We start from the raw sequence: 15887 nt of genomic DNA, 5'->3' as shown, positions 1-15887 counted from the left end.
CCGATCCTTGGTGCAGGTTTGGGTGAAGCCTATGATATGTTGTGTGTAAAAGTTTCATCGCCTTTTGTCATGACCGCCACGGACGGTGCCAGATGTCAACGATTGGTAAACCGCTGATCTTTGAAACTTATAAAAATAGTAGGGGATGCTTCCATGTATACGAGATATCCTAGGCATCTATGGGCAGTTTCCATGTGTCTAGAGATTCCTTTCTCAGGGATAGAGATATACCCCGAGAATGTAGAAAAATCCTAGGGTGTCTAAATTCAGTAGTTTTATACTACCCATCGCCAAGAGGAGAATGCAATACTGAAAAGAAAAAAGCAACAAGTTGGGATAGCCAAGCCCCACTGAACATGATTTGGGTCTAGGGCCCTACCAGCCACCTGTTCTAACCCCAAACATCCCCTCCCCCACTAGCCACCCCTCTCCCTACACCCCTGGCTGCCCCTCCCCCTTCGCCCCTATCTAGACCACCACACCTCCTTGTCCAGCGCCACACCCCAACCACTGCTCCTCTCCCTCCCTTGCAAAGCCGCCCTTGGTGTCTGTTGCTACTGTTGTGGCTGTGCAGCATGGGAGGAGGAAGGAGGCCGGTAGCAGGAAGGAGAAAGGAAGAGAAGGAAAAAGGAGAGGGGGAGGAGCGAGACTGCTGGCTCTAGGTTGCTGCGCTTGCTAGGTGAGAAAGGTGGGATGTTTCCCAATTCTTTTCTAGTGTTATTAAGGTTTTAGGGTGCAGGTTAGGGTCCAATCCCTAGGCAGAATCATGTGAATTAAGTTGTTAATCACACAGTTGAATCACAGCCTGTGCACCAGTAGCTCAATCTCATTTTCGTGGGTGTCATGGGCCGAATCAGGCAAACCCAGAATAATTAAAATCGTAGAGTATTCCTTAAGCTTTCCATGGAGTATTTATTCGTAATTTTTTGTTGGGTAGATTATCGGTTATGGTCTGTCAAATCTGGTTGTTCTTTAGAGTGGTTCAGTTTCAACAATAGAGGTTCAAACCTTTGTTTGGTGACCTCAGCAATTTTGCTTGCTAAAAGTGATAATTAGAAATTATAGAGGACTCTGAAACCTAGCTGCCGTTAAAGTTTCAGAAGTTTTGGCATAGTGGTTTGTGCGCAATCATCGCTAGAAGTTAGCTATTGTGCAGAGGTTGTCATTATGGACAATTTTGTTTAGGGGAACTTAATAGCTTTCTAGGAAACTTGACAATAACAAAAGTTGCAGTAATATTTCTAGCTTTCTAGTCATGTAGATTACTTCTTTATATCCCCTGCGGTTTGGGAGATATGGCATGTTAAATTATGCTATCTAGTTTCTAGATAGAATTCTAAGGTCTATTTTTTGACTTGAATTAGGTCTAGTAGATTGTGGAATAAAAATATGGGTTTTTTATGATAGTTGAGGATATCTCTCTGTAGATTTCTAAAATATATTTATTTGCTATATTATCTTTAGTAGAAAAAAGATATGAAAGTAACAAGCAGTGCTGCTGCATTTACACAATTATCCGAGTTTGCAGTTTTGCTCGTATGACGGGTTTGGGTGTATCAATGCTTTACCAACTGTTTTACTATGCTTGAATCAGTAGAAGTACTGAGTTAATGCTCCCGAGCATGTGGTATTGCTCTAGATCATGTTTAGAGCCACTTCCACCTTCTGTAGAAGCAAGTAAATGTAGCAATGGTTGCTACAATTTCAACTTGTTATTTTCACTACCTACACTCTTAATTGCAGTATGCTTCACAAATGAATACATCTAAATGGATGAAGCTCTTGCTGTCCTATACATGTGCACTATGATGAATGATGTTCACGTGTTCACCATAAGCGGAGTAATTACTTTGTCAATGCTTTTGCATAGAAAGGGGTTTCACTTTCACTATTTTTTCTCTCCCCAGGTTTGCCTTGAGCTGATGAGCATCAGGATGGCAGTCGCATATCACTTACACTTTCACCTCTACTTTGCCTAGTTATGTTGTAATGTTAAATAGTGGATAAATCTCCAGCATCCTTCACTAGTGGACTTTGATCGTTGTTTTGCATAAATATTTTGTCGTGGTGGGTCTTTAAATTGGAGTTATTTTTTTTTGTTAGGATGCTTCATATGATGTTAGTGTGTTGTTTTACTCTTATCCATATTTATCAATTGTTGCTTATGCATTTTCTCTTTTTCTAGGGAGATGCTGCCAAAATTTTCTTCTGTGGTATGCTTGTAGGGTTGTTTAGTAGCATTCCGGGTCGATTTGATTTCCTAGGGTGTTACAGCTTCACCCCGAATTAGGGTTTTTGTATCCTTCCAGGTGCAATGAGGAAATATCTGCATTGACTTCATCCCTCCTCTCTCATTAGGGTTAGGCACCACCCTTGGAGAAGTCTGAGGTGCCGCCATGCAAATCAATGGAGTGCCACATGACAATACCCTAGTGCGCAGCGTGACACTGTCCTACTAGCAGTAGGGTGGTAACCTCCTTCGGCAGAGGACCTCTACACAGGTTTCCTAGCATCCCCAGCCTGTATCCATGAAGTATTATGGGATAATCTCTTTGTTCTTGTTCAGGTTTGCTAGTGATCTTGCTATGTAAATTCTGAGATTATTTTGATATTTATTTGATCTAATTAAGTCTATGCGATGTATGCTTCATTATCATGTCTGTAATGTTCTGATACATGTTAGTAGGATAGATACAAACGTGGTGTTTGGATCTACACTTACTAATAGCATTAACATAGTGCATTAGTAGATGATCTAGGCACAAACTATAACATGACTGCGAACTAGGCACACCTTTTCATTAGTAGTGTAACCACTTATTAGTCTTAACTGAGTTATCTTAATCTGATCTTTACATGCAAGTGAAACTTAACTAAAGCGAAGATTGTTCCTCATATCTATCTATAGCCCTAAGTCACTATTCATGGATACTCTAAGGGAAAGACTACACTAACCTATATGCTTGCGATTAATAAATTATGCATGTAACCAGTGCCAACAAGCTTTTTATTGGCACCGTTGCCAAGGAACAAGTTAGATTTTTGTTTTAGCTATTAGGTTTTGATACTAACACTCTAATCCCCAACCTTTTTCTAGTGTTCTTGTTTTTTTTTTCACCATAAATATCATAGGCTCATCAAAAATGCTGCTAGATTACCGTGGACTGAAGACTAAAGCATCCGCTCAACCAAGCTCAAAAGAGGAATTTCTTCTACATCTGGCATTAATACAAATGGCTCAAGAGAAGCCGTTTGGCAGATCCAAGGAGGAGAACCCATACAAACACATTAGATCCTTAGAGGGATTATGCAAGACATCCAAGCGGCAAGAAGTCCCAGAAGAGCTATTCAAATGGATGATTTTCCCCTTTTCATTGGAGAGCAAGGTCAGCATGGTATAACTCAGTCAGTGGCGTCGTAAATGGAGACTAGGGTATGATCGTTCAAAAGCTTTGCATGAAATTCTTCCCTACAATAAGAACCCACAAATTAAGAAAGGAGATTGTCAACTTCACATAACTGCCGACTGAAACCTTAACTGATGACTAGGAGTGATATAATGAATTGTTGACAATGGACCCCGAACTTGGTATCGCTAAAGACAATATTATGCCAACATTCTATATGACCCTGTCTGAAGATTTTTCAGTACACCTCGACTCAGCATCCAGTGGGAGTTTCATGACAAACATGACTATGGAGGCAAAACAAATGATCCTGGACATTATGTCCGTTGAAGCCATGAGAAGAGATTAGGAAAACTATGTAACAACCATTTTTGAATTTCGAAATTAATTGAGCAATTAATTAAATAACCAATTAATTAAAAGTGGCTCAGAAATAAAATTTGAGAATTTACCTCAGGCTAAAATAATTTTAACTAAGTTCCTGTTGTCCTGGTTGTTGTGTGAGCGTGACTAGTTTTTTGTGTGTGTGGTGGTTCTCTTCTCTTTTTTTTGGATTTTCGGGTGTAATTAATCAGTAGAAAATAAAAAATAGAAAAATAAATAAAAGAGAAACAGAAAAACCCCAGTTCAACTCTTTTCCCTGGGCCAAGCCCAATTTTCTTACCCTCTCGGACCATTCTTCTTTTGATTTTTTAATATATCTTTTAATATTTGCAAAATTACATGTCTGTTTCAAATATTTGCAAAAGCTGACTTGGCACAAAAGCTGACTTGACACTTTGACGTGACCAGCCAGCGTGGAAGGCCACTGACTTGGCACAAAAGCTGCCACCCAGTGGATGGGTGACACCTTTGACGATGATTTGTCAACCACTCTTCTAACGAACTTGTTTAGGAAATAGGAGATGATTTGAGTAGACGAATCACGAGGAAAAACACAGGGGGTTTTATATAGGTTCGGGCTTCTGAGAGGATAATAACCATACATCATGTTTATCTTGTATTGATTGAGTCTGTTACAAGAGTATGTGACTAGCCTAGATGGATCTAAACTTGGTCGACGACTTCCTTGCTCGGTTTTTATTGGTTTGATTGGGCTTCTAATGACTTGTGTAGCTTTGTGACGATTTGTGTTGACTTGTGTCACTTTTTTTCCTTTGTGTTGATTTGTCATCCGCAGGGCTCCCTGGCTCCTATATGTATGAGAGTGACGTACGTCCTATGGACTCCTCCTTCCTGTTCTTGAAGATAACATTTCCGGTTATAGGATGTCTTGGGTACCTACGGGTGGTTTTCTTTCATCTAGGGATCCCCTTCCTAGAAATAAAGATATACTCTGAGAATCACGGGAAACATTGGGGTGTCCGAATATGGTAACTATCCATTATTCATTGTCAATCCCCCATCAGTATGTGAAATGAGGCTTTGACGGATCAAGTATACGTCCAACAAAGATAAGCTTTTTGCCCGACCATATCATCAAGTAGGACTCAGGTCCCCGATTAGGGTGAAGCATCTAGCCGGGTTTTCTGGTCTTCTACTGAGGATTCTGAACATCTCTAAGTCCATAAGAGAGTTTTTGAGAAGGTGTTCCATTCGAGTAGGTTTTCTTCTTGCTTTGCTTTTTGGAAGGAAAAAAGTTTATCACAGGTTGATTTTGAAAGTTAAAACATCGCAGCGGAGATTTCGGGTGGTGGTGAGAATCTTTTCCTGCCAGAGTATCATGATTACGGTAGCAGCTCGAGGAGCCAAACTCCTCAGGGTACGGCCCCAACTGTCCTGCATGCACTGGACATTAAATACGATGTGATGATAAAACAGGAGATTATGGCCTTGAGTCGTGTCACGTCATTAGTAGAAACGCCGTTTACGGGAGCCTCCGCTCTGCACAAAGGCAAGGAGAGACCCCACATCAACATCCATTCTTTCATCATTGATTACTTTTCATCACACTCGTCGTTCTCCTTACACCCTACAGTTTGTAAAAATACTTGGTATATTTTGTTAGTATTAGTTGGAAACTTAAATGTTTTTCACACTTGATGGGAGCACTTCATGCTGAACTCTTTTGCTAATATATCGTGGTTTTCTTATTGGATTTTTCCTTCGATTAGTTCATGACGTGTTGATCACTAGTCAGAGTGGTAATTATGACTGGACTTCGGTCCACTTGAGTGGGAGGCATCATAGCCCCCAGTCACTCATGGAATGCATAAGGAGGCCATTCACATCCCTGAGTTTGTGACGCAATAGTCCTTCTCTTCTCACTGGAATATGCTTTCAGAGAGTACACAATATGTTGTTTTTGGTTTCCAGCGCCTAGTACTTATTACACCCTCGACTATCTATTCGGAAATAGGGTTCCGAGTAGGCAATCTAAATAGTAAAAATATTGTAAAGTAAAGGGAACTCATATTGCCATTGGGTCAAGACAAGCTTTTCACCTCCCCGGGTGCATGTTTGGGATGAAGGACCCGAGAAGCGACTTACCCCGTTTGTCAGGCATGAGGATGCGTGGAAAGACAAGTAGGTTAGAAAAGGAAAATCAATCGATTTTCTAGGAAATATGATCTTTATTATTATGAGAAAGTAATCTTAGGACTTACACTTAGAACTTACAAAAACTCCTAACGACCCACGAGCTATTACAGATCTATTATCTTAAACCTAAATGACACGGACTAGATTAAGCCGATAAGCAGTGACCCTTATTGCCTCTAGGGTAGCGTAGGCACTGTTTCATGGGCTTAGGACTAGTCGTGAAAGCCAAGCCCCCCTGGTTTCTGGGTTTGCGTCTCGAGGCACTGTGATTGCGGTCATGACCTAGACTTCTTATCCACCTTGATCCTTGAGCTCTTGGGTTCCTCGCTTGATTGGTGTTGAACTACCATGTCGAGACTCTACTTGTCACAATAGAGACCTGCCTTGGGACAACCATGGACGATGATGACCCCCTCAGATTCCACGATCTTCACACACTAATAAGCATAATGCTTGGGTACCATGAATTTGGTAAGAGTAGATCTTCCCAAGATGACATTGTATGCCATCTCGAAGTTGACCACGTCAAGCAAAAATTTTTCTGTCCAGAAGTTGTCATGCTTCCCGAAAGTAATGGGTAGCGATATCTGGCCGATGGGAGTGCCAAAGATCTAGGTTGTATACCGTGGAAGGCTTGAGTAACTGACTTGATAGCAGACCAGGAAATTTTCATCCCGTCGAATGCATTTACGAAGAGGATGTTCAGGAAACTCCCTCCATCGATAAGAACTCAGGTAACCCTACAATTATTTATAGCAGGCTCGACAACTATCGTGAAGCAGCCTGGCCGTATGAATTTATCATGGCAATATTCTTGGCCCAAGGAGATTTTTGTGTTTGACCACTTAAGGGCCTAACAACCCTTGGGGATGGTAGCTAGGACTTCTCGGGCCACTATCTTGTACAGCTGTTTAGACTCGTAGGATGTAGAACAACTAAACATGTGGTTGGTCATCTTCTCGTTTGGCTAGAAAGACATCGGGTTCGTATTGTCATCACTACCATCCGAGTCAGAGTCTCTAATTTGGGCTGCAACCTAAATCTTCTTTCCCTTGGCTGCTTTCTTGTCCTCTGCTTTGACCATCTTCTTCTAGAGGCGACACTCATGGAGGTTGTGGTTGTTGGTCTGGTGGAGGTCGCACCAAGGTTTACCTTCATGTTCGCTAGAGTCTGCTCTAGAGTTCTTACCCCAGGAAGAACCAGGACGCTTGTCAGGACAGGTGGTAGGTAGATCTGCAAAAACTTTCTCATAATTATTTTTCTTATCGCTACCTCCCTTGGTGTTCTTCTTGCTCTTGGCCTTTTCCTTGTCTCCCTCGAGCCTTGGTTGAGGGCGCTTGATTCCTTGAGTCTTCTCCTCAATGAACAGAAGCGCATCTTTAGCCTTACTCATCGACGATGTTCATGAGGTCCTTCACCGTCTCGGACTCTTGGATGGCGATATCTTTCATGCATCTCCAGCACCTGCCCCCTGGGGTCAATGCTTATATGATGTCATAGTCACGGACCTTAGGGATGTTGTTCCGGATATTGCTAAAATGACTTATGGACTCACGCAAGGTTTCACTCCCCATCTGCTCACAACGGTAAAGATCGCTTTTCATGCTGGGGTGAATGTACATACCCTACAAGTTGGCTCGGAATACATCGTGAAGATGCTCCTACGAGTAGATTATTCCTGACGGTAAATTAGTCAATCATGTCCTGATTGCCCCTTCAAGGTTGCTAGGGAGGTAATTAGCTGTGGTATAGATCTGGAGAAACTCAATGGGATTTGTACTTCCATTGTATTTATCGATCATCCCGGGACGGAACCTTGCCAAACAGCTTACGTTCCATAGATTTGGAGAGAAGGATAGGCGTCAGTTAATGGCGCCTTGCTTGGTTCAAGCATCTCCGAGAGTTTTTCCCTTGGACATCAAAGATTGGTTCTATTTTAATTGATGTTGGGACATCCCCCCAATTAGATCAATGAGGGGTAGATGAAGCCTCTTCAAAAGCCCCCAGGCACATCTGTCGGTCATTGATGAACTCACGCAAGTCATTGATTGCATGACCTTTAACTGGAAAGAGTCAAAGGTAGTTGTCTGCCCGATTATCATCTCGGGAAGCCTTGTTCCTGGGGTTGTGCCTCTCTGAGTCCGATGCATCTCAACACAGGGGATTGCCAATTTTGCTCTGATTAGCACCGCTTCCGGCCAGGGCTAGATGAGGGTTCTCGGCCTGGATGATGATCTCCTTTGTAAAGTTAATCATCGAGTTCATCTAATTCTTACCAACTGGGGTAGCTAGATCTGTGGTTGGAGGGCGCATGAGGGCCTCTTGTTGAAGAAGGATCCTCTTAGCAGTTGCAGATTTAAAATGGTCAGGCCCTTGTTGATTTCAGGAGATGGTAAGATCGGGGATCCGATAAGGGCCGGGGGTGGTCTGCATGTCTAGAGCTAACCATTGCCCACACCTAGAGCCGAAGGACTATGTCTATTTGTAGGATCATTGTCATGGCTACCCAGGTCATCACCCCTATCTCTGATAGCAAGAACTTATCAGGGGTAACCTCCACTGGAGAAGGTGTCCAGATCCATCATGGATGTTTCATCGGATTGCTCCAGGTTGGTGTCTTGACAATCCATGTTGTCAGAAGCTGTGGGGATTAATCCTGACTTGCTATGAATTGGATATTCACAGTTGTCTTGGCAACCGAGTGGTTCAAACTCGATACTGTAATCCTTAGTTCATTGATCCATAAATTGACTTACCTCATCGCTAGAAAGTTCACTGTCAAAATTCACCCGATCGATCACCGATTGACCAGGGAGAGGAGTAAAGTTGTCGTAGAACACCTCATATGAAGAACCATTTCTCAACGAAGCCTTAGGCGATTTTGGTGGCATTTTCTACGTAGTTTCATCAACGCCTTTTATCATGATCCCAACAGACGATGCCAGTTATCGATGATTTGTGAACCGCTGATCTAACAAACTTGTTGAAGAAATAGCGGATGCTTTGAGTAGACAAATCACGAGGGAAAACATGGGGGTTTTGATATAGGTTCAGACCTCCGAGAGGATAATAACCCTATGTCATGCTCATCTTGTATTGATTGATCATGTTACAAGGGGGTCTGTGGCTAGCCTAGATAGATCTAAACCTAGTCAGCGACTTCCTTGCTTATCTTCTGTTGGCTTGATTGGGCTTCTAATGACTTGTGTAGCTTTTGTGTTGACTTGTCCTCCGCAGGGCCCCCTAGCTCTGTATATATATATGAGGGCGTTGTACGTCCTCTAAATTCTTCCTTCCTATTTTTGGAGATAAACCTTCTTGATTATGGGACGCCTTGGATGCCTACTGATGGTTTCCTTTCATTCAAGAATCCCCTTCCTGGATATAAAGATATACCCCAAAAATTGCAGCAAACCCTACGGTGCCCGGATATAGTAACTATCCATAATTCATCGTCAACATTGCTATTGCCTTTATGTCGCCCAATCAGAGGGTGGCAGCGAGATGTCTCTTGTTGGTTGGGCGACACCTTGCTGTCGGCCAACCAACGGGTGACACCTTGCTGAATTAGGGTTTGGTCACCACTCAATTTGGTTTAAGGCCAAATGAGCGTCGTCTGTGCACCACCATGTTTTATAGTTGATGTGTCCATGGCCATTAGATGTTTGTGAGGTATTTTGGATACCCTGAATTAACAAAAAAGGAAAGTTGAGCATGGTAATTTTATTGGGAGCTGCGACATACATAGTTGTATGTACGCTATACGATCATTCTAACCTATACATGTACCATGTCTAAACCATCATGCCTTAGGGAATGGAAACAATAGGTTACAACATCTAGTCTACTGAGTGCAATGTGAGTATTTTCCCTTCCTCGTTGGTTCTGGTCTTACCTCATGCACCCGATGTGCCCTCTCATGCTTCCTCTCCCTCTCTGCCTCACGGGCCTCAGCCATCATGCTGTTATGCTCATCCCTCATCTTCTGTTGCTCCTCCTGAATGCGCTTGCATGTAGCCTCCCTCCTCCCGTTGCCTTCCATCTCATGAAAGCATCTCCAAGCGGCGCGGTGCTTTGTGTGAAGGAGGAACACATCTGCTTGCACCTGCTCAGTATCCAGCCACTTTAAGAAGTCAAATAGTGGTGGCAGAGACTTCAACAGAGACCAAAATGTTCAGTGGTAAATCTCAGTTTTATTTAGAGTAGTTTGGCCATAAGTGATTACCTGGCGATGAGAGTTAATATTGGTGGTTCCCTAGGGTGGATCGTACTAGTAGTTGCGGCACATGGAGAACCTCCTTCCATAGATGTCGAAGAACTCAGAGGACTTTATCACCCTACAAAAGTCTCCACACTAGGACATGGGCACTGAGACCCCATCAGGTGTAGTATCCAGCAAGTATTTGTTGGGGAAAGGATCGGACAGCATTTTGGTTAGAGTTATGGAGGTTGATGCTAATGGTTTGCTTTTACTTGTGGCCAGGAGATCATCTATTTATAATGTAGTTTCGTGGTGGTGCATAGACTAAGTCAATGGAAATGGGCCCTAGGAAAGCATTTGATTTCGCTGTAAGGATTGGTCATGTCAACGGAAAAGACTATTTCTAAAAAGCCTACTTCTGAAAAGACTATTTCTGAAAAGCCTACATCTAAAAAGGCTACGTCTAAAGAGGCTAGGTCTGAAAAGGCTACTTTTGAAAAGGCTAGGTCTAAAAAGACTACTTCTAAAAGTTCTACTGTCTGAAAAGGCTACTTCTGAAAAGTCTAGGTCTACAAACATGCTCGTGCTATTAGCCCCCTTGTGCGTCAGCCTGTATAAATATAAGCACATGATATATGGTTCAAAAATGATGAAGCTGAAGAGGTAATTATATCGTTATGTACCTATGTATGTTATTAGGCACCATCCTAATGAGCTGGAGTAGGAACTCCTAGAACCGACTGAATTGCTGCATCACGCGATTCAAGGAGTACTCCTTGATGTAGATGTCGCACACGAGGGCGCACTACATTTGCGAGTATTCCCGATCCCGTGTGCACATCAAAGAATGTCCAAGATGGGTGCGTTGAAGTACCTCCTCTTCCATATACGGCCTCCATCTGACGTTGTGCACCATCACCTCATCGAACTAGTGAATGAAATTTGGGTATGCCATGGGTCTACACACTGGACCAAGTCGCCTATGCTACAAAACTAAGTTAGAGAAAAATAATAATGGGAGGATTTAATAGATACGTGCAAATTGCTTCGCTCTTACTGACACCGGCACCACAAAGAGCCCACCGTAGAGCTATCAATGCCGTTGACAGGAACCTCGTACATGCTATGGTCAACAATGGGCCTGCTGATGGTGAACCACTCGTACAACCATAGCTGCAGCAGTAGCAGACACCAGGTGATGATCTCATTTGCGTCGGTCTTCATGCAAGCGTCGCATAGGCTCCAGTACGTTGTAGCCACCACAACTGAAGCTACATGGGAAAGAGAAGAATATCTGAAGACCAAGTTCCCTTATCTCTTTTCTGATCTGCCCGAATCTCGAGGGCTAGATTCCTTTAAGGCGATATTCCTTTAAGGGGTGTAGATTTATCACACAATGATTTCAAGATTTCTCAAATCTCTAAACTTTTCCCATATAAGTTGATAGATTAAATAATTAGAATAGGTAAAAGCCCTATTTTCTAAATTCAAATTCAAATTTGAATAAGGTTATTAATTTTTGTATGCATTCATGCTGAAAAATAGGCATATAGGTTTTATTTTGCCTTTGGATTTTATATGGTTTTCTTGGATTTTATTTGGGCTCATTTAGAGTTTACTTGAATTTATTTGATTTTAATTTTATTTCCAAAATACCAAAACGCTTTCATAAGCTCAAAATATTTTTATTTGGCTTCTAAATGCTTTCAAAAAGCTTGGTGGTATTTTTCCTAGACTTTTTGGGCTTCAATTGATATTTTATTTGGTTTCCTTTATTTTATGAAATTCCCAAACCTAAAAGGAAAAGCCTAAACTCTCTCTGGGCTACCGCTCTCTCTCTCTTTCTAGCCCAATCCCCTCTCTTTCTCTCCCTGGCCCGTTCTCTCTCTCAGCTTGGCCTGCCAGCCCGTGCTGGCCCGCTATTCCTCCTACCTTCCTCTACATGGGCTGCGTCACCCTGATCAGCCCAGTCCAACCAGTCTGCCTCAGCCCAGCTCCTCTCCCCACCTGGACCAAGCCGTATCGGCCTGTCTCCGCATGCGCACCCCGACCCAGCTCCCACACCCTCATCATCCACCTCGACTTGGAGCCGCTGTGTACCGTCTGAAACAAACCCGACGCCGCCCACGCCAATCTACCCAAATCCGAGCCATTTTCACAGGGGAGATCGCCTAGAAGTTTGCCAACGTGTTCAAGGAGGTCTCCTTGACTGATTCCCTATCTTATCTCCAATCGATTCATTTTCAAATGTGCAGATCCACTCAGGATGAAATCCAGTCGTCGCCCTCCCCTTTCAGTGTGTGTTCCATGGACTCCTTAAGCTGCTGCCTATATAAGTGCCCCCTCATGGCCCTGCCTCATTTTACCATAAATCCATTGCCTCCCTGTGCCAAATTTGCCAAGTTCCCCAAGCGCACATCACTACACCCCACCGCCCCTAGCGCCGATCTGTCATCATTGACCTGTCCTCGAGCCTCGCCGCAGCATCTAGGATGCGCCGGTGCCTTCATCTAAACTTCCTGTCCACAGGAGCGTCGTCTCCACTGTAGCAATTTCTATGCCGACACCGTTCACTACTGCCAGCCCTTTGTGCTGCCTTCCTGGCGTTGAAGAGCATCGAGGTGAGGTCGCCTACTGTTCCTCTCTGTATTCCTCCACTTCTCGTTGTCACCCGTGCACCGTAGCTTGGTTTTGGTCGTGCTCCGGTGAAGCACCACCGTGTCTCAAGATTTCGTCGTCGACTCTTCACCGCCGGCCACCACAGCAAACCCTCCTCCTCTCCCTAGTAGTCGGATCTTATTTCAACGCCTAAGATTAGATCTTAACTTACCTCTTTAGTGACCAATAGGGAGTCAACACGTATCAACATAGATCCAATCAGCGTATCTGCCACCTCAGCCTGCCAAGTCATCATCTTTGTTGTAACACCCTAATTTTCAAACTTTTTGGAAATAGTAATAAATATTCTTTTCCTTAGAATAGGGTGTTAGTCTTTGTCTCAAAACCCTAGGAGGAAGAAATTAATTTCTAAACTAAGAAATTAACCTAGGTTATATTTAAGTTTGTTGCATTCATGCCGGAATAGTTGCATTAGGGTTTTTATTGTGTGAAAAATAAGTTTTGAAAAACTCGAGGCATGACGTTTAAGTGTTTGGAAAAGTTTGCAAAATGTTTCCTAAAAAGAAAAGTTCCTTTTCTTTTCTTGGGCTCCCTTTCTTTTCCTTTTCTTCCTTTCCCTTTTTTTCTTTCTCCCGGGCAGTGTTTTTCTTCTTCCCTTCTCCCTCTTGGTCTGAGCCCATGCTGCCCCTCCCTCCTTCCCAAGCCGAGCTCCAACCCGCTCCTCCCACCACACCCACCTTCCCGCCTCGGCCGGTCGAAGGCCATGGCCCAGCCAGCGCCGAGCCGCTCCTGTTGGCGCCCCAGTCGAAACCATCTTCGTCCGAGCACCGGTGCCACCCCCCTCCGCGCCGTCTTCCTCCTCGTGCTTTATCCGAGCCAGCCGAGTTCGCATGGCTTACGAAGCAGTCTGCCCCCTCCTCTTCAAACCCATATCCCAACCAACTCGAGCATATCCGTAGCTGCGTGCCCCGCTTATATAAACACCCGAGCACCCCCTCTGTTCCCATCTAATTTTGGCACAAACTCGAGCTCCTCCGCCCGCCGCCATAGCCGCTTGGCCGAGCTTCGCTCCGACCAATCCCGTCGCCCGTTTGTCATAGCCGAGCTGCCTTTGAGCACCTCCACCACCTTCCGCACCCGCTGGTGACTTCGCCGTCGCGATTTGGCCACCAGAGCTTCCTCCCCGACGCTCACACGAGGTCGCCACTGTCTACCCCACCGCCACCCGCCGTTCGGAGCCCCGCCGCCCGAGGTACGTGCTAAAACGGACTCCCCATGTCCCCTTCTTTCTCCATCACCGCTCGCTGTCGACCCCCATGCCCGGCGACGAGGTCCGCCGCCTCTCCGGTGAAAGCGCCACCGAGCCCGAGCCTTCCGCCGCCACCTCTCCTCTTTGGAGCCAGCCGGTCGAGCCCTCCCTCTCCTGTGGCCGTTGGATCTACATTGGATGGCCAAGATTAGAAGCCTCATATACCCTTTCAACATTCAATCACATGATGCCACGTGGCCATTTAATCCTAGTCAAGAAACCAAGCCATGTTATCGCCCACATAAGCCGGCCACCTCAGCGAATCAGCCCGCGTGGCAATGCCAAGTCAGCATGCCTTTATCCAGTCATTATTCCTATTTGTTTTAATTTGGGAATAATGGTAATTTTGCAAATAAGCCCCTGGACTTCCCTATTTTTAAATAAATACCCCTATCTTTATACAGTTTAGTCACTAAACTTTCGTATAATTACAAATAGGTCCCTCAATTTTTGCAAAAAGGCCTCTAACCTCTCTATTTTTATTCAAATTAAGTCCTTTTATTTTTAGATTTAACCCTAATCTTGTTTATAGCATAACTTTCTCGTTTTAGCTTCGATTTAGATGGTTTTCGCGCTCACATGTTCGTAGCGACGTGTACTATCTTTTACTATCTTTTTCATAGATGTTAGCTATTGTTTGGTGTACTATTCTTAGTTAGTTTTGTTGTGTGTTTTTTCGATGTGTTTCGAAAGTAGACGAGGAGCAGTTCGAGAATCTCCAGGACCAAGTATTTGAAATGTCTGAGCAGCAAGTTGGGAGAGGCAAGTGTCCTTGAACATTTTGATCCTAGTTTTTTTAAAAATGCATTCTTTACTTCAAACATGCATGCTGTTAATTCTAAATCCTATGTACTTATAGTATCCTATTCCATATAATTCCTTGTCGCCTAGTTGTTAGCAATGGATATGATGGGTAGTTATGCTTAGCTTTGAACAAGGGGATGGAAGGGTTAATGGTTAAACATGACTAATGAACTAATCCAACTATGAGTTGGGAATACTAATGATGGTATAGCAACATGGAACCTTAGGCCTTGAGCAAAGTAGTGCTGTTGATGTTGATGGCTATGTTGTTGGTTTAGTGTTTGCTCAAGCAACCTAAGTAAGGACTGGTTCGTGGAGCGACAATCCAAGAAGTATCGTACCAACCATGAGACCTGGTATGGGATAGGCTGAGCTCTAGTTGTGGTCGTGGTCGAAGTCGTGGTCGTGGTCATGGTTGTGGTTGAGTCTCAGGACAGCACATCAGTAAAATAGGTATAACTCTCTCATACGAACTCCGTTTTAGACGATCTTGGACATTTTAGAAAGCTTACGATGAGTCCTTTCCAATGGATATAAGTTTGACCAAATATTCCTTATAGTTTAGTCAGATTCAAATAATAAGATGTTGCTCCACCATTTTGGACCTAGTTGAGTCTTGTAATCGTGTCGACGTCGGAGTCCAAGTTGTATACGCCTCTTTCCACGACTGCACAACTCTAGGTCGATCTCCTCACGTCTTCCTATGAATATACACTAGCCGTCATAGTTTAGGATCAAGTTTAGCTTATATTATTCTGTTTTAGACAGTTTTGTCGTTTATCAGTTTCTTGAACTCCAACTCAAGTACTTCATTGGTAATTAGTAATATTCAGATTGCATCTACTTATTCTTGCTTATGTGTTCAATTCGCTGGCAGGAAGAGCCTTCTTTTTGAGGTCAACTGCATCTTGACATGATTGATAACCATAAAGTAGTGGTGTAGTGGTTGTGAGGGTTCTTGATCTGCTCTGATCAGAGCCTTTGGATCATCAACGTCGAAGCTACA

The 15887-nt window shown here is 43.7% G+C and overlaps 1 long non-coding RNA gene across 2 annotated transcripts; it reads left to right on the top strand.

Moving 5' to 3' along the window:
• Positions 1-437: 437 nt before the first annotated feature.
• On the top strand, positions 438-3651 carry LOC133890127 (uncharacterized). Of its 2 annotated transcripts, none has more exons than XR_009904022.1 (2): positions 438-679; positions 1908-3651. It is a non-coding gene; the product is annotated as an uncharacterized LOC133890127 (long non-coding RNA). The 2 variants fall into 2 exon arrangements; XR_009904023.1 differs by having other exon boundaries at positions 438-688.
• Positions 3652-15887: the final 12236 nt, after the last annotated feature.

This window comes from Phragmites australis, chromosome 14 (genome assembly GCF_958298935.1).
Source record: "Phragmites australis chromosome 14, lpPhrAust1.1, whole genome shotgun sequence".
Taxonomy (NCBI): domain Eukaryota; kingdom Viridiplantae; phylum Streptophyta; class Magnoliopsida; order Poales; family Poaceae; genus Phragmites; species Phragmites australis.
Note: the sequence above shows the minus strand (reverse complement) of the source record. Positions and strands in the feature narration are given on the sequence as shown.